Below are 18918 nucleotides of genomic sequence, written 5' to 3' on the forward strand. Positions count from 1 at the left end.
GTTAAAGACTTGTAGTAGAATTCTTGTTCAGTTGGTGGCGAGTGTGCATGTTAATTAGCTGTTGTATAGTAGTCTTGTCTATAGGTGACCTTGTTGTCTAGCTGGCTTTAGCTATCACATTGGTAGGATACATCGCTACATAGCCTAGCTATAGCAAAATATCCAAGCAGCTGAGTGTCCAAAGTTTCTTTAGAAAAAGAGGGATTTATGTGGTGATGGGTAACTGACAAGCAAGTAATACTGATAACTTTTATCAGTCTTACACACTGGTGAGATAAATCCCAAAAAATACTACAAAAACTGTTTTTTAGAAAAGTAGCTTGTGATTCTCCCCCTCAAAAACCTTTTCACATGATGCACACAACAAAATGAATAACAAATGTAAACATTTGCACATTTTTTATTCCTTAGTGTACTGTACAGTACAACACACCAAACAACTAATTATTCTGCCCCAGCGTCCTGTCTTTGGTCTGGGACTGGTCAGAGATTCTTGTTCTCCACCTCCTTCTCCACCCCCTCCTCCCTCATCCTTCACCCTCCTCCTACTCCTCATCCTTCTCCTATCCCATCTCCTCCTCCACCTCCTACTGTTTCTCTTACTTCTCTCCACACTGCTCTTCCTCTTCCGCCTCGTCTTCCTCCCCCTCCTTTCTGGTGTCCTCTACCTCTCCCTTCGGATTTCTCTGGATCCGTTGTTCCAAAACTGAATGAACTGACTCTGGCCCTTTTATCTATCTATTGAAGGTTCTGATTGGTGTGTTATTAATTTTGACTGTTTGTGTTTCCACCTGGGTAGCTGTGTGCTAATTGAGCTCAACCTGTGCTGATTGAGTGAACAACATTAAATGTTAGTGCTTTCTCAATGACTGCATGGTGTAGGCAATGAGAAATGAAGGGATTTGTGCTGCAATGAAACTCATACTTGACTATAAATGTTCATGAAATGTAGAGTTCAGTTTGTGATACGGATGTGAAAATATATGCATGTGTATGTGATAGTCGTTGCAGGCAAGTCATTGATGTGAAGATAATTCTTGTGAGCTGGTCAACCCTTATTGATGGAGAAGGTTTCAGGAAATTCATGATTTGACTTACGCAGTAATATTTACAGGAACTCTGCTGAGGCAAAAGCAGTACAGAGTGATAACATAGTGTGGTACCAAAACCAAATCTGAACATCCCTTCCTGGTCCACAATATATATCCCTTTACTGTCCTTATGGAGTCCATAATGTATACAATACAAGGTCATTCTCTACAGGCCTAACTATGCGGAACCATCTTACTCTTATGCTTACCTTAGTCACATTGCTAATTAGCAGGTCACATGTATTACTGAAGACATGTAAGTCGAAAAAGAGCACTATATCTCTTGTCCTTGGCTGTCTAGGCAATGACTCGTTCCTGTGTGCCCAGCTGTCACCGTGCACCCACAGAGAAAGACAGCAGCGTGAACTATTGCTAGAGAGATAGAGGTCATTCTGTTTCTATGTCTGCAAGTGACCTGAACATGCCTCGAGAATGTTTTTAACAGGACACAATGGATTTTTGATTACATGATTATGTTTCCTTAAAGACTTCTAAGTCACTGTTTTCAGGTTTTAAATATTGTACTATGATGAGAGTAATAATCACTGTATCAAAACCATTTTTACTTAGTTAGAAGGAGTTAGAATGCTTTTCTGTTGCAGGCATGATTTATTTTACTTTTTTGTTTCAATATTTCTATATTTATTTATAATATATTTATAATATTTATAATATTTATTTGATTGGACAAAAGAGGACTCACAGTTTTCTTTTCATATTTTTGTTTGAGATATTAAGTCCTTAATAGATGTTGGTTGTAATCAATTGTAATTAGCATACTGTATCTACTCTTTTAATTACATGGGAATGATTTGATGTATGACTTACAGCAATATAGATTCCTTTTTTGCCATTTAGATGTTTTTTTTTCTTTTTGCTTTGTGATTTAGTGCAGTTTATTATGGTATATGTTCACTGTGAATTTGATAAGAAATCATTGAGTTTACCATTTCATGTTCTAAATTTAGCGAAGTCTTATTAGATTGTTTGAATCAATCCTATCCCCCTTTTTAACATTAACGTTAAGGTGTTGAAATATATTTGATTTATATGAAATATGTCATGTAATCATACCAATTTTGATAACAAAGGATGGGGAGAAGTTGATAATGATGAATGTTTTGCTTTGTGATATATATTTGAATTATTCATAGCCATTAGTAATGGTCCTTATATATTCGTATGATTGTTACAGTAGAACTTTACAAAGAAAGGTTTATACAATTAAAGAGTTTAACCTTTATTGGCATATAATTGTACTTAATAAGAATATTCTTGGGATTATCTATATTTCTTAGTCATTCTATGATCTTGATTAAATGTTTGTTGTGTTTTATAATTGCTGTGACTGATTATTGAAAGTGTGTGCAATTTCAACTTTGAAGGCTGGTCCCTAAATTACTGCAATAGGTTTTATTCAGGGGACTCAGTGTGGGTTAAGGTGAGGTATGGGTCATATACCTGTCACACTGGGGGTAACTGACAGATCCAGAAGTAGAGGCAAACTCTGTCTCCCTAGCAGTAGTTGCTGATACTTTTTCTCTCTCTGCCAGTAAGCTGTGCTGATAGCAATGTATGTTACCTAGGAGCCAAGGCTAAAATATATTAGATGTTTGGGGTAAACCTTCATTCTTAGACGTTTACAGACTGACTCCAGATCCCAACGTGACTTAGGTAATCCATTTGAGTCTAGCTTGCAGTGGGAAGGCTACACATATTTAGGCCAGCAATGGATGACCTTGTGTGCATAGCAAAGGGAAAAATATTGTGGACCAAGAGGCAATCTTCAGACTTGGTTTGATCCTATGCCGTGCTATATAAGACATCCTGAGATCTTTCGTCCCCTCAGATAGCTCCTCAACAAACCAGCCTCCAGCAGCTGCCCATACTAACTCCTGCCCATAATAACTAAATGTTCATTAAATGTAGAGCTCAGTTTGTGATATAAATGTGAAATATTTGCATGTGATAGTCATTATTTATCCTTTTACAGTCCTTAAGGAGTCTATCACATATACCATATATTCTGCAAGTGACCTGAAAGTGGCATGTGTATTACCTGTCCCTCAGCTTTTACCCGCTTAGGAAAATTCCTTCACAATTGGATTCATTATTTAGCACCTTTGTTCACCGATGTTTCACAGAGGCCCATAACATCTTGAGAAGAGACCTGTGGAGAAATGTTTTGTCATAAATTAAAGACAGGCTTAGTGCAGCCAGGTGGTAGCATTTTTTAAGTTTTCTGACTGACACTCGACAGCATTGCTGCTGAACAGCACAAAATCTCTGTGACAAAATTTATACATGAACAGGAAATGGGCTTCACAAAGCTGGTATTTATGGCATTCAGGTCAGTGCATGAACATTCACAACGTAGTATGAAGAGAGCAAAACCTGGATCAATCAATTAGAGCAATGGAAAAAGCACAAATATCTTTCTCCCCTTTCTCCCTCATTTAGATTTATATTCTGGTATAGGGAATATAGATGCTTTAAACCAAAGATCTGCTGCACTGTTTGGCATAGTGGTGGATTTGTAACAGTATGGGAACCATCTCACGAGAGTAATTAGATTATGTGAGTGCTGTGTATGGTCATAATGTCCAAGGCCATTTTATGAGATGCTCCCTATGGTGTGAAGACTATTTTCTCAATGTGTTTGCTTACTCAAAATCCACAACGTTACCATACAGACAGCAGTTTCATGAACAACAAGATAAGATAAGATAAGATAAGAAAAACCTTTATTTGTCCCACAGTGGGGAAATTGGGGTTTGCAACAGCAAAGACAAGAGCAGAGATAGATAAGTGTACAAGTAGCATAAACAAGTGTCAAACAAATAAAGTGTGTGAAGACTGAAAATGTGAGTGTTTGGTAAATATTGGGCAAGCAGATGGACAGCAGTCAATTGTGCTAATGTTCTCAGAACAGAGGTGGTTTGATATGTTTTTTTGTTTGTTTTTTTGCTGTGAAACAGGATCACCAATGAAATTGCATTGTAGCCACTGTGAGTCAAAGCCAATGCCAGCTGCCACTCTCCACAAAGGAGCAAGTGACAACCTTTTATAGCCACCTTTCATGTCTACACATTGTTGAATGTGACACTCTAAACTCCATTTTGGGTGGAGTATCACTTAAATGACGTTGTGGACTTGCCCGTGTTGGAAGGGGCCACTCCTTGCTTTGTTGTTGTTGGCCACTTTCTTGGAAAACAAAAGATGAGTCAGCTCACGATAATCTTTTATGTGACTGGTCATTAGGGGAGTGATTGAAGACGAAAGACAGGTAACACACCTCATCCACTCTAGCATATAATGTGAGCCACAACGTGTATTTGCATCTCCTGAGTATCAAGGCAACAATTCACTTGTTTGTTCACTGATCTAAATAACTGCATTTTAAAGATGCTAATAAAATACTTCATACAAATAATGTGTGAACATACATTACAAATTACATTATAAGCATAAAAAAGAGAAAGAATGTAATATGTATGACAGACAATCTATTTTTATGTACAATTACTATCAACACGTATAGTATTTATAACAACACTTAATTTCTGTGGCTGCAAAACCACATAGGATGCTCTCCTTAAAAGAATAAAAACCTCGAAATACCTTAAAAAGACATTTCACCTACCTTAGGTGTGATTTCCTCTTTAACAACCTCTCACACAATACAGTCATTGATAGAAGCCATATTGAGCATGGGCAGGCTCACCATGTTAACCTCAGGGACGATGTTCAGTTCCATCAGGGGATTGGTCTCACTACAAACCAAATCATTTTGTAGTAGCTGGACCCCCCGCGTCACAGATGAATCAGCCCTCTTGGCCACTTCCATTCCCAGTGTTATGCCAACCCCAGGAATAAAATCCAAATGTTTTTTCTCGCCTCTCATCTCCACCAGAGGAGGGCTCATCTGTGGTGCTGTGAGAAGCTTTCAGTGAGTGGTGAATAGCTCTAGATCTGCCTTAAAAGCACATGGTGGAGCCCAAACACATTGCAATTGCACCGTAATCCTGAGGCATCAGTGCTGTAAAGGCTTTATGACTTATTTCTGCAACTCTCTGCAATGAAATCTGCATTTGCATGGACACCCAATCAGGATGACGACATTCACCATTATAGAAGCTAGGACAGCAGCACAACAATCTTTAGTGACTAGTAGAATGAAAAGGTAACTAATTACAGCCCGTACCTCATGCTAGTACAAAGCTTAAACTATTTTATAACTGTAATTATATTTCTTACCCAAACTTTGCTTACAGATCTTACAAAGATCAGTTTGCTCCCCTCATGTCCTGTCATATCTTTCCTGTCAAACTGGCATTAAAAAGCTAAAAAAATGTTAAAATGTGCTCTGCATAATTGTCCAATATGTAGTTGGGAATTACATTCATACTTCATGGGCTGGTATTGGAGGTCTTGACGTCTGAGAATTTATGTGTCAACCTCACTGAGATTATTCACATCCTCTGAAAGATATTGTGCAACTGCAGTGTAGACCTCTAATCACTGGCTACCATTACCTCAGAGTCTGTTCCCATTAGAATAGCAAGGCTTTCCATGCTAGACCATCTAAATTTCATGATGGAGCTTCATCAGCCAAGACAATCTGCAGTGACTTCAGCGATAAGGGAAGAACTCTTTTGTTCTGTAGAAATAGCTAGAGCCCACCACTTTTAGTGAAGTCTGATTTTACTGTGGCTCCGACTCTGTGTTCACAGATGATATAATATCATCATCCTTCACTTAAGGTCAAGATAAAGACAGAGATCCCCTTGTATTTTCCAGAGAAGGTCAAACACATCCGAGATGACAACTCTTATTTTGAGAGACTACTTAGTTGTTATCCTTCATGTCTTGCCAACTTGCTGGCTTTATGGCAAATTCAGCTGTGATGTCAAAGGTTTTAATTTGCATGTGCGTATTTCCTCACTACATGGGGAATGAAACACCAAAAGAAAGACGTTAAACACATAATGACGTTCTTTTCTGTGATGATAAGGCACAATTACATTGTAACCATGGGTTCTTGGCTCATTCCTTCCATTGATTGTGATGGTTGTGGTCAAGATCCTGGCTACAGTCTCTTAGCTAGACCACCACAGGGGATAGTCATCATTTTTTTCAGCCAAAACTCTATGACTTGTGTATCCAACCCAGCTTTTAGATAAAGCACTTGGCAAGAATTGTACATGAAAGTGAATTGTTCCTTGGGAAGGCTTGGTAAAACATAAAAACTGCCGTCTGGCTGATTTAGCTGGACTTTCCAATCTCTATATTTCACTCTGCTATTAAGGAATTTATGATGAACATACTGAGATTTTTCTATCTTGAAAAAACAGTGTAACTTAACTCTTAATGTATTTATACAGAAATTATTATTTCAGTATGCTAATATTCAAATAAACAGAGAGGGTAGCAAAAAAACTTGTATCGCTTCTTCCAATAATTTTAATGCCCTCTAAAAACTTGAAGGATGACTTGCTACTTTTTTTTATTTTATTTTACATTTTTATCCACACAGCACATAAAATCTTAAAAAGTTCCTATTGGTGTATTTCTTAAACTTTAAATTACAGTAAATGTTTTCCCATCAATATTCAGCTTACCATTTTCTGTTGCCAAGGTTGGAGATTAATATCATTGTTAGAATTAGGTAATAAAGTCCTGAATGAACAGTGGATTTCTTGACAGTGGGAATTTAAGGGTCATGGCATGGGTATGAATAAGTTATAATAGTTTGAAAAAAATAATGAATGTACCTTGGCAGACAGAAATATGAGTTGGTTAAATGTTTGACAACAAACAATGAATCTAATGTGGAAAATAGAAAAAAGTCTTGTGGTGGGTCCTGGTGACTCAGTGGGCTAAGGTACAGCCCATGTGTCCTAATTTTGAAACCAACTTGACAACTTTGGTATTCAGTTTTTCCTGTTGTTGGATCCTTGTCTAATAAAAGCAAAATGCCCAAACATATTTAAAAATGAAAATGGAAAAAGACGTTTTGAAAAACACTCCAGATCACCAGGCAGTTGCAGAAGAAAAGTGGCTAAAGGAACCTCTTTGTCTAAGTAATTGCCCGTCCACAAGACAGGCGTCTGCCAGTTAGCCACACTGACCAACTGGAAAAAATCAACATGCTGCCTCCAGACAAACTGGTGAGGAAAGAAAAAAAACAAATACGTTGACAAATGCAATAAACTAGGAATAGTGTGGCAAATTCTGGTTTAAGATGGATGGATAGATAGTAAAACCAAATAGCATCATATATTACATATAAAATGCTTGAGAGGTGTTTATTATTTAATACTGAGAAGGTCATGCCATGTCATTTAACTGAGAGCTGCCTTTTACTGACACTGTTACATACAGTATTAGTCTATCTGTTAGGCAGATGTGTCTATGCCTTTCTCTCCATTTGAATTATGGAGTATCAAAGGAAAGATATAAAGGGACATTAAGTATCAAATTTCAAAGGACGGTCACACTGGACCATTAAACACCAGGGGACAAACTTGAAGTCTGTCAGTGTCACTGTAACTTTACTAGTCCTGTGTGGACAGGATCATAATTTTACATAATCTAATAGAAAAACACTGTGTGCCTTTTGATGGATATTTTACTGGTCTGTTGCCTCTTTTGTTTTATAAAACTGACAGGACAGTCCACAATTCTAGGTTTTCAAGATAACAGCAGGAGTAGGAAGAGAGTCAACAGTAGATTAAATTTTGTCTTCTACTTATATCAATAAACTTCCACAGACATGTTCACGTACTTCCTCTATTTTGTACATACTGTATGTGTTGTATGTTTCTGTATAAACTGCTCAAGGCTTTACTCAGGTTGGAGGTTTGTGTGCAAACTCAAGAAACAAAAAGTATGATTTCATGCTTACGGAATAAAGAAATGCAATTCTCTATATATGCTGACTCAAAAGCTCTTGTTCTCACAGGGATTATGCATATTGCTGATTATTGGGATATGGTTTGTTGTTGTGTATATACACACTTATTCATTGTCCTCTTTTGTATTCTCTGATTAAGGTCAGCTACATCCAATGCTTGGAAATAAAGATAAAAGCTGCATTGATGTAAGTCTGCGGAGGACTCTGATTGTTTTTCAGAGAGTGGAGTCAAAGGATTTTCTTTTCAGTTGACCCTGTTATTAGCAAAATATATGCAGTGTTTTTTTTTTTCTTCCATTGCATCTGTGAATGCTAAATATCATTTCACCTGACATTTGAGCCATAAAGGGCCATACTTGTGTTTTTGCATGTTGTAGTCTATTTACTGCAAACCATTGTACTACAGCAATCATATTAGGAATTGTATTACTTTTCCTCCTCAGACTCATTTCTTCCTGGGCTCAAGTATCAACCTTAAACATTTCAGTACTCACTGTACACAACTGAACGTGTTCCCAAAGCCCATGGTCATTCATTTTATTCACCATTATTTAATTTGCAACATTGTGCTTTCGCTGAACATCCTAATATGCTTTAGTTGGAAATGTGGCTTTCTGCAATAATAAAAAAAGTTTAGTCTGTATTATGAATCTACTTTTGAGATCGATCCTGTTGCATGAACTTTGACCATAATTTCAGTTTACTGAAATGGGATCAGACATTTTCAAAAAACACTAGGATTCTAAGACTTTAAAAAAGCATTGTGCTATTTTAATTAATCTTATTTTTTCTTATCTTAAGACCCATGCAAAGCCATGGTCTATAGGGTAGAATGAATCAATCCGACTTTCTCTCTCCTGATACTAATTCAAAAAGCAAGTACAGTAAGTACAGATCCACAAGTACTGCCTTTTATGGTGGATTGAACCAGTGCACCGGTAATTAAGGAGCAGTATACATGGATCAGGAGTGACAATATTCCTTGTTGCCATTTTGACCATTTGAAACATCTGCACTGTATGAGCACACACTACATGAGGACCATATCAATGATAGACGCATGTGACAAATGTACATTGAAACACACTGAAAAAGAAGAGGCAAAGAGGGCTGTGAGAACATTACTCAAACAACAATTCAAACACAGCGATGATAGTGATAACACGAAACAAAAAGAATGTTCTGTGGGTACCTAAGGCAGTACAATACAAGTGTCTGTGACAAACAGTCTAGCCAGTGTCACCACAGGTAGCTTTGTCATCACAAGCAACATTGCTGTACTGTAGTGTATCTTATATACCCCATGTTGTGTGCTGCAGGAAACAATAGATGGAGATTTTCTTTAACCAACAGGACAGTATTAGTTTCAGATGAGAAGAGGACAGGGGCACACAATCTCTTTCTTGAGGAAAGAGTTGAAGAAATGAAGAAAATAATGGAGGAAGGCAAGAAACGAGAAATTTCAAAAAGAAATCAATGGGGGGGGGGGTTATGTACAAGACTTGCAGCAGGTGGCAGGTGTATTATTTCTTCAATGTGACTTTTTTTCTCTGTGGTCTGTCCAAAGCCTGCACCGCTCAGGAGGTGGTGGATCCAGCAGTGTGTATGCCTGGAGGCTGCAGTATTGCCTTTGTTAGCAAAATTTTTTTACCTTTGGCTTTTGAAGGGCAGTGTTTGAAAAAGACACTAAAAAGTTCACAGTCGCTTCCTCCCCGTGGGGCAATGGGAGAAGGACTGTGAAGGGAAAGGTGAGAGACTTAGCCAATAGCCTGGTTTTCATACCAAGCTATCGAGGGCATATTCATTATTAATGTCACTCAGTGCCCCCTGCAACATTGCTGTAAACTAATCTTTGATTATTTTTGCATTATGGCCACCATAAAAAAAAATGAAGGCCTGAGTAAATATTCAGTACTAAAGCATGCAACAGCATTTCTATTTCTCTCAAACACACTTCAGCCTCCCCACTAGCCATTAGATTTAGAACCCATAGATAACAACAAATGGATTCTGCAGCAAATATTTCTCAGATCATGGCCTGTGCTGCACTGTTTTTGTTTTGGTGTTTGATCCACATCCATCAACCTACGGACGCTTTTGCAATTCCCCATAGTCTTCAGGCTGCGGTGCTTCTAGTGTTAGCACAAGCATCGACTACAGTGGAAGCGATTTGCTCTGGCAGCCGTAGCACAGCCGTAACACGGCACACACGCCTCCTGTGTGAGTCCGCCTTCAGGGGAATCACGTTTTCTGACGGCTCTTGCAGAGGTGTGTCAAGCAGGCTACAGACTATTTTAATGTTGTTCAGAATTTTTCAAAGTAAAAGCTGTTCAACTCCAAATACTGCTTTACAGTAAACAAGCTTCTCGTGCTTTTATTTTGTAAACAAAACCACTAAAGAGGAAGTTATTATGTGAGTAACTGTTGCTGCCATGACTGAGATCTATTTCAGCACCACTATCAAAGTATTTATTTATTTATATTTTTTGCTGCTAAAGTACCATAATCTGGCAGCTTGCCAGATATTGGCAGGCAGTTTTGGCGAGGGTCCATAATCACAGAGAGAATGAATGTTTTTCTCTTGTCAATGTTTGTATAAACTTTATCTGATGTGTGGTTTATAATGGACTGTGGAGCAAAAATAGTGACCGTGTTTCACACTCTTGGCTTATATTTTCCATGTTTTCTGTCAGTGGCCAAGTCAAAATAACACATCGTTTTACTGAATAATTTAGTAAATATAATTTCTTAATAAATATACCTAAAGAAACCTCATTTCTTGACTGGCCACTCTTTGCTGTCTCAGAAGAGACACCTTTTGTGCTATGTCAGACACCGTAGCTGTCCTACGCTCTTTGAAAGGTTATGGGGCAGTGGTAGACTGGACAGATAGTTGCAATTCACAACCCTCACCACTAGATGCTACTAAATTTTACACACTGAACCTTTAAAAATCCATTTACTGATTAAGATTTTGATCATGTTGGCCATGGTTTCATTTGGTTTCACAGGTAGATTGGGTCATTCCAAACCCAATAGCAGAAGGTCATGGCCTGTCTCTTTGTAGAGCAATAGTTCAGGTCTCTGTCTCCTGGGATTACTGGTCAGTCCAGTTCAATTCAATTCAATTCAAATTAGCTTTATTAGCATTAAAGTGTAACAACAATATTGCCAAAGCATCATACAAACTACATAAGAACAATCAACCCCATACATTTCATTAAACAAGTAATTAAAGCGTAAAGTAATTAAAGTGTATGTGTGTTTGTGTTAAAAAAATAAAAATATATTAAAAATTAAAATAAACAAATAAAACAGTAAGCAAGTGTGTGTGTTAAAAAAATAAATATATATAAAAAATTAAATTAAAATAAATAAATAAAACAGTAAGTGTGCGTGTTAAAAAAATAAAAATATATTAAAAATAAAATAAATAAATAAAACATAGAGAATGAATGTTATCGTGAAAAGGCTGAGCTGTCTCCATCTCCCAGGAAACCAATGTCATAGGAGACTGTCTTCCCCTGGAATGCGCTGTATGTGACCTGAGTGACATACAGTGTGACTTACGTTAAGTTAGGTAAACATAGTTTCTTGTTCAGGCTCCAATACCACATAAAATCTTCACACATGTGTAGCTACCTGTAGAATAACCATATTTGGACATGTATTGGGCTTTTCCATTGGCACTTTTGACCTCACTGAGTCAAACTATGCAGCGTTGATTTGCATTTCCATCACCAGGTGAAACTACTGCCATCTTCTGAGTCATGCCAAAGCATGCTTGACCACCCCCAAGTTTGTTGCGGTGACTGAGGGCAAGGCTGATTTCCACAGCTACACAAACTCAGCGCAGATATAAGAGGGGCCAGGGACAAGAAGAAGTGTGCACATTTTCGCAGATAAGCAGATGTTTTTTGTGCTTTAGAATGTAAATGCTGCTTTTCTTCTCGCTAATACAAGACACACCTTCATGAGGATAGCCCTGTTGTAATGGAGATACAAATCCCTGCGGTGCTGCATGGCTGATGCTCCAAGTCAAACTGAGTCAGGCCAAGCCACCACAGGTGTATGGAAAAGAGCTACTAGTGAATCTCAGTAGGTTTAGTAAAGGTTAAATACTTCAGAATGTGGTGGCTGTATACAGTGGTTCATTGCTTATCTCTGTTCTCCTTGATTGAGCTTCAATAAATGCATCTGCGTAAGACACCTGGGTCTCCTGAGACTCCTTCAATCATGAGTTAACCAGCTCTCAAGGTTCTTCTTTACTGGAAGTGATACCAGATAAGAGTTATTAATATGTATGCACCTCTGATCTTACAGTGTAGAGACCACATCAGATTTGGTTCAAATTAAACTCGAGTTTTCATGTATTTTGAGGCTGTGAAAGCCTGATTTACCTTTCAAATGCTTGCAAATACTGTAATAAAATATTTCTTTAAAGGGTTCGTTAAAGGGACTTAGTAAATTCTACTAGTAAAACTATCCAAGAGTTTAGTGCAAATAGTACAGTAAATGGTAGAAAACTATAAATGGTGAAATATCAAATTAATAGCTTTTAGTCTATACTACCTTGTCTGTTTATTTTCAGTTAAGTCATATATGTTTATTTGAAGCATTGATGTCCCATTGTCCTTCAACTTGGTGTGATGCAATGATAAGATTAGTCCACATCAGAATTGCATAAAATACCCTGTAATCCATTGTAATTAAAACACCTGAAGGGGCCATTCTTTAGAATGAGGACCTTTTACTTTTTACTAGCTGCTAATACCCATGTACATTTGAATGCAGAAATTGTATCTGTAGCAGAGTATTTTAAAATTGGATAATTGATAGGTTTTATTGAGTGGGTCCCAATATTGTTTGTATCTCATGCAATTAAACCAGACTACAGTGTGTCACTATTTACTACTACTACTAGTGTCATTATTTTGTGTCACTTTAGTCACTGTGTAACTTTTGTTGTTGATTTGGTGCAGTATTAACTGTGGTAATGAATGTGATTACAGTGTTTGTCACTTTAAATGTGTCCGTTTGATTTTATGAGTTAGATAGATTTGGTTTATTAACACAATAAATAAGTAATATGGAGATTCCAGTGTGTCGGTGTTGATCCATCCTCTTGATTTTATCTGAGTATTTGATTTGGTGTAGTATTAACTGTGTAAATAGGTGCCATTACAGTTATTTTAGAGTAAATGTTCTTGATTTTATCGAAGTAGTTTATTTGGTTTAACAACTGTTTTTAATAACTGTGTAAATAGGTGATTCTGAGTGTTTGGTTTTTGATTGATTTTTGGATAAGTAGTTGATTTGGTTTAGTATTGTATGAATAAATGAGATTACAGTGTTTGTCACTTTAAGAGTTTGTGTTCTTGATTTTAGTGGAGTAGGTGATTTGGTTTAATAACTTTAAATAAGCGATTCTGAGTGTGTGTCACTTTAAGAGTAACTGTTCTTGACTTTGGATGAGTACTTTATTTGGTTTAGTATTAATTCTATGAATGAGTGAGATTATAGTGTGTTACTTTAAAAGTCAGTGTACTCAATTTTAGTGGAGTAGTTTACTTGGTTTAAAAACTTTAAATAAGTGATTCAGAGTGTGTGTCACTTTAAGAGTCAGTGTTTTTGATTTCAGTGGAGAAGTTGATGTGGTTTAGTATTAACTTAAATAAGTGAGATTAGTTAAGAGTAAAAGTTCTTGATTGTATCTAAGTAGTTTATTTGGTTTAACCAATGTTTATAATAACTTTATAAATAAGTGATTCTGAGTGTGTGTCACTTTAAGAGTCAGTGTTTTTGATTTTGGATGAGTAGTTGATTTGGTTTAGTATTAAGTGTGTAATAAGTGAGATTACAGTGTGTGTCACTTTAAGAGTCAGTCTTCGGGTGGCTTCTTGATATTAATAGAGCTGCTGCTGTGTCTTCCTCCTCTGACGTAATGCCCACAGCCTACAGAGAGACAGGCAGAGAGGTCCTGTCACAGCAAAGCGATAACACTAGTCTGAACAAAAAAAATAACAGATAACGAGTTGCTGTGCTTTGGTTTGCTGTGGCCAGCAAATCCGGGCTCTGGGCGGCTGAATAACATACTTATAACATCGGAATATTACAATACCAGAGCCAACCTAACTCACTAATCAGTCGCTATCAGGGTTGCCGTGAAGCCTTAACTATCTCTCTTTCCCTCTCAGACCAAAGAAAAAAAGAGACAGCCAAGACACAGTCACCCCGTCCGACATCATCAACAAACAAAAACCCCACAAAGAGACGAACCAGCCAACCAGCCAGCCAGCCACCATCTTAACAGGCTGCTGAAAGAGACACACACTGAGAGAAAAGAGGCTAATGCTTATTTTGATCAACAGGTAAGCAGCACCAAAAGAAACACTACTAACACAAATGCACACCATGCATACAGCCCTCTCTAATAGTTGGTGCAGTGGCATTGTAAACGGCAAAAAAAAATTGCATCGGCGATGCACGGTTAGAGTTGTAGATGGCGAAATGCATGCTCTCTCGGACAAGTGGGAAAATGAGATTTGTTCGTCTTAAAAGGAAGCCGGGCTATCAATGGTGCGTTTAGGAGACAAAATATTGCTGTTAGCCGTTAGTAGTTTTACGACGGGCAGCAGTCGGTTTGCGTCTTATGTAACTAACGGCCTGAGCAGCGTCGGTAAGGAAAGAGGGATCTGCTGAATGAGAGAGAGGAAAAGAGCAGTACCGCTTTGAATTCACATGGCAATTTACATTTAGGTTAGGACACCCAAACGCTACACAAATACAAATTGGGGGGCTACTGGGGACGGCTACTGCTTTGATTTGAGACTGAGTTTGAAGCCAACAGCAAGGGGACGTGGAGTGACTTAGTCGCCTCAAGTAGGTTTGTGTTTCTTTTTTAAAAATAAGTTTTGTTTCTTGTTTTTTTGACATTAATTTACGATAAGTGGCATCCTGACTGAACTGCTAGAAGCCGGCGACTTTTTGTCACTACAAACTAACTCTTGTGTAACTACTTTGTGGCACTTTTTTGGTTATTTTCATTGATAACTTGTTTTCATTACTGTCCTGACTGCAAACTTGATACTCAAGTTCAGATTTCTTGGTCCTCCGAGTGACGCACGTCGCGGAGAAAGAGGGGAAAGATGTTTTTGTGCCGAGAGATGAAACACAAGCTATAGATGCTTGTAGTTGATTGGGCTAAAAGTGGGAAAAAGTAGTGCAACTTTAGATCAAAGAGACTGTGTTTATCCAGTGGTTTACAGCCGATATGGCGCTGTTTTCTTGCACCTCTTTCATTGTTAGGAAGCTCGAGAGCGCATGGTGGATGTGAATTGTCGTAAAAGATCAGCAAACATCCTGCCTTATCAACTTTAAGGAAGAACAAGTACTTATTAGTTCACATGTCGCGCATTATTTATTTGTTGTTGTTTTTGTTGAACTTTTCATGAGTGATGCCGAGAAGCCTGGGTTGCATTTCCACTCAACTTTCAAAAAGTTACCCCCCCCTCCTCCCTGTCGCAAGAAACTGTGATGTTCCTTTGAGATAAGGGAGCTGGGTAGGCATGACAACTCTGTGGGGAGAGCAGAGTATGTGAGGCCAGTACAATGAGGCACACACTGCAAGGAAGCTTTTTACATAGTCCTTCACAGTTCTCCAAATCTGGCCCCCCCAAAGAACTGCTTATGTGTGGACCGACTTTTATTCAACAGATAACCTCAGTAATTTTTTAAAAAGCAGTGCAGGCCCGTGGGACTTTACACTGACCCCACACTTGTTCACTGTTGTTTGCAAAGCGGACAGTTTGTATTTTATTAAGTGAGTAATTAAATCATTTATTCAGTGGGTAACCTTGTGACGTTGCTAAACTTGTGCTATTTCTACAGTCCTTTCAATACACAGCAAGTCTATGGCGTCTTTAGCTTCAGAGCATTTTGGTGTCAATCTGAATTATAGAAATATTATAAACTGCCTTTTTAAAAGCACTTTAACAAGAAAGACTCTCTTAAAGTTCTGGGATCCAGTATTTCCTGAAAAATTTTCTGTGACAAAAAAAGATCTCACAACTTGTTGCAAGTTTGGTGCTCTCGGCCACAGTAGTATGGAAAGGCTATACGGGCATCTCTTCAATACATAAAACTGTGGGGATCACTTGAGGTAAAATATAAATGAAAAAAATTATTTATGAGGCTTTTTAGGATTACTTTGCTTTGCCGTTTTTACAAGCATCATGATAACACAGCTCTAACTCTGAAGCTATAAACGCTGAGTATTTGTTGAGACTTTTTTGAGACTCTGGCAAATTGTGGGCAAGTGGTTGTTTTTGTTACTTTTTTTGAAAACAAAAGACTTTATAAAGTTGCACAAAGGCTGTCTCAGTTAAAGTTCAGTATCCAGTAGATTTATGTGACGTACCGTTCCATGTGTAACTTTTTCTAACAATGCCTTAACGTCTGCTTTGTAACACTTTGCGTGCCTAATGGTGACATATCTTTCAAATAGTTCAACAAATTCCTATAGATGTTATCAAGTGTTTTTTATTACTCTTTTTTTTTGTAACCTGACATGGATTATTTTGATTCAGTGGTGTAATACTCATAATGGGCACCTCACAGCACTTTGTGAGTAAATCCACGATCAAGTGCTTTTTAACTGACTTTTAATTTAGGTGGCAATATTTTTTTTACACAGCTGTCCTGTCATGTCCATGGTGCCCTTAATGTTTTCCATTTGTTTCCCCACACTTAGAGCCGACACACTCCAGCCTTGTGTGGAGTCGCTTTTAGCTTTCAATAGTTGTATGTCCAAATAATTTGTTCTTATATCCATAGCTGTCACGCATGTTTCATGCCTTTGCTAAACTTTTAAAAACAGATAACAGGTTCCCCTTAAATGCGTGAAAAAACATCTGATCTGGCAATGTAGCAATCTAGCTCTATAACTATTTAAAATGCTCCTCTTTCCAGACACTGGATATTATTGTATCTTACGGCCTTGTTCGTAGCTGCTATTAAACGTCAAAACAGTTGACAACTTCCTAAAGAGAACCTCTGCTTGTAAAACTCTTTCCCGTATGTGTGTGCGAGACAGAGTGGGAGAAACACAGCACTTTGTGTGTGTGTGTGTGTGTGTCTGTATGTGCTGTGGAGACAGCCGTGGCTTACTCATATGGCTGCAATATGTGAAGTCTCTGCGGTGGAACTGGGAAGAGAGAAAGTTTGGAGAGAGAAAGACAGAAACAGTGAGAGAGAGAGAGAGAGAACACATGGAGTGAGGGAAGTCAGAAATGTCCTGTTCAACTAGCTGGAATGTATCTCCTGTGTTTTATTGATAGTTTGATGTTCTGTAAGACATGAGGAACAACTGTAGTGATTTTGTGGGCTGCCATGCATTTTCCTTTGGTCGTTTCAAAGCAGCGCTGCGGTACAAGGGAAAAAAGTTTGAGATGGAGTTTATAAAAGTTGCGCCAAACTTTCTACTGTTCCTCGTCTACATGATACAGTAAAAATCTTTGGGTGAGGTATTTTATTTGCCTTATCTTACCTGCTAAAAGCTGTTACCAAGGAGAATGCGAGTAATAACTCCTGCCATAACCTCAGTCTCTCAGTCGCTGCTGTCTCTCTCCTTCTGCCTGGACGGATGTGTGTCCTTTCTCTGAGCGCTGTGTCCTGTTTCACCTAGTTATAATGTTTTTCAGCTAATCTTGGCTTTCATTGCTGTTCTGTAAACTGGTTTTCTGTGGACATATTAACATGCTAGCTACAGACTAGTCAGTGGAAGTGAAAAAGAAGTTGTCTCTCTGTGGAGAGAGCAGCCCTCTAAAGTCAGTTGAGCTAAATATTTTGTACCGTCGAGATGGATTTAACTGTTAGTTACTGTTGCGGTGACTGAAGTGGAACCAGGAGCAGCTGTTTAAAATCTTTGATATTACTGTTTTATTTCTGTTTTTACCTTTGGCTTCTTCTTGTGCCACTGGTAGGGAAAGCTTTGCTCACATAATCAAGCACATGTTCACAGCTGACCTAACATCTCTATACCTCGCCATTAAGATCCTGTGTTAATAAAATCTGTATTCACTCAATCTTAGTAATAAAGCAGATTGTTGAAACGTAAGAAGATCAGAAGGGATAGGAGGCTTTTTCTCCTCCTTCAGGTTTTTAAGTGCTTTTCTTCATGTGGACCCACGGCTCCCATTTATTTCTAATATCTGATCCCATTTATTTATGAATGTGAACTGTCTTAACTCTGTTTCCAATAAGCAGGAAAAGATAGCATCTATTAGAGCAATCAGTCGTTATTCATCTCAACCCTGCCTGCAGTTCAGATAAAGGAAAATCTCCATTTGTCACGGATAGTTTATTTAAAGAAAAAACCTTTTTGCAAGGCTTCTGACTCTCTTGGCTCAAAGCTCTGTAGCTCGCACTTCTTTGTTACCCAGTCTCTTGTTTTGCTCGTATCCCAAGGACACAATTGTTTTTAACTTATTTAACTGTCTGGGCACATTGTTTTTCAGCTCTTTCATTGCTTTATATTAGCTGCTTGTAACGTCGGTGATACAGGGATTTGAGCTTATTCTCCTGTTGCATTTACTGGAAGTCACTCTGGAAAAGATTGTCTGCTAAATGCCCAAAATGTCATCCCCACTCTGTCTGTGGTTAGCACAGCCTTGTTTAGGCTTGAGTTTGTCTCTAATGTCTTTGGTTTTATTTTAGACTTTTAAGTCTGTCTTTTAGACGGCCTGCTTCAGATAACGAGCACATGGTCTTGGTTTAGGGTGAAATGATTCTTTTTTTCCCCCCGTTTCTTGAGGTCTTTTTTGGGGACAGACAAATCCTAAATATGGGACAATTTTTCTTCCTTTGATCTGAGAGAATAAATAATCTGTCTGTCACGATAGAGTAGAGACT

General features: G+C 38.0%; 1 protein-coding gene across 5 annotated transcripts in view; it reads left to right on the forward strand.

The window, feature by feature from the left end:
• Positions 1 to 14044: 14044 nt before the first annotated feature.
• Positions 14045 to 18918, forward strand: part of trps1 (trichorhinophalangeal syndrome I) — a 118194-nt gene continuing 113320 nt past the window's right edge. Inside the window, exon 1 of one of the 5 annotated variants that reach the window (XM_046058698.1) lies at positions 14045 to 14378. The gene's annotated coding sequence lies outside the window, so the exon portion shown is untranslated. Of the gene's footprint in view, positions 14379 to 14639; positions 14894 to 15377; positions 15398 to 18918 lie in introns of those variants that run through there. The other 4 variants (XM_046058699.1, XM_046058696.1, XM_046058697.1 and 1 more) reach the window with 4 other exon arrangements.

This window comes from Micropterus dolomieu, linkage group LG09, assembly GCF_021292245.1.
Source record: "Micropterus dolomieu isolate WLL.071019.BEF.003 ecotype Adirondacks linkage group LG09, ASM2129224v1, whole genome shotgun sequence".
Taxonomy (NCBI): domain Eukaryota; kingdom Metazoa; phylum Chordata; class Actinopteri; order Centrarchiformes; family Centrarchidae; genus Micropterus; species Micropterus dolomieu.